Raw genomic sequence first — 521 nt, forward strand, 5'->3', positions numbered from 1 at the left:
ATGTGGGTAGGGGGTGGGTGTAAGGAACATGTATATATATGTATGTATGTGTGTAAGTTTGTATGTATGTATTCTGCATAGTCATGTGTTTGTGTGCTTTTATGTGTGTGTGTGTGTTTGCATGTGTGTGTGTGTGTGTGTGTTTGCATGTGTGTGTACCTCTGTCTCCTTGTGTGTGCATGTCTGAGTGTGTCTGTGTATGGGTTTTTGTGACTATGTACTGTGTCTGTATGTATGGATGTGTGTTTGCATATGCATCCTTCTGTGAAGTGAAGTGTGTGTGTATATGGTCACGTGTTTCATTTGCGTATGTATGTGTGTTTTTGTGGAGCCCGGAAGCGAAATTTCTTTTCCCATAAGAGTTCCGGATCCCAGTAATGAACTCATTTGCATACAACCAATCAGAGCTCACCTTGACAATCCACATACTGTGTACTACTACAGTACGGCCAGTCAGGAGGAGAAGGAGGAGAAGGGGGAGAAGGAGAAGAAGAAGAAGAAGAAGAAGAAGAAGAAGAAGA

The sequence above is a fragment of the Octopus bimaculoides genome, chromosome 2, assembly GCF_001194135.2.
Source record: "Octopus bimaculoides isolate UCB-OBI-ISO-001 chromosome 2, ASM119413v2, whole genome shotgun sequence".
Classification (NCBI taxonomy): domain Eukaryota; kingdom Metazoa; phylum Mollusca; class Cephalopoda; order Octopoda; family Octopodidae; genus Octopus; species Octopus bimaculoides.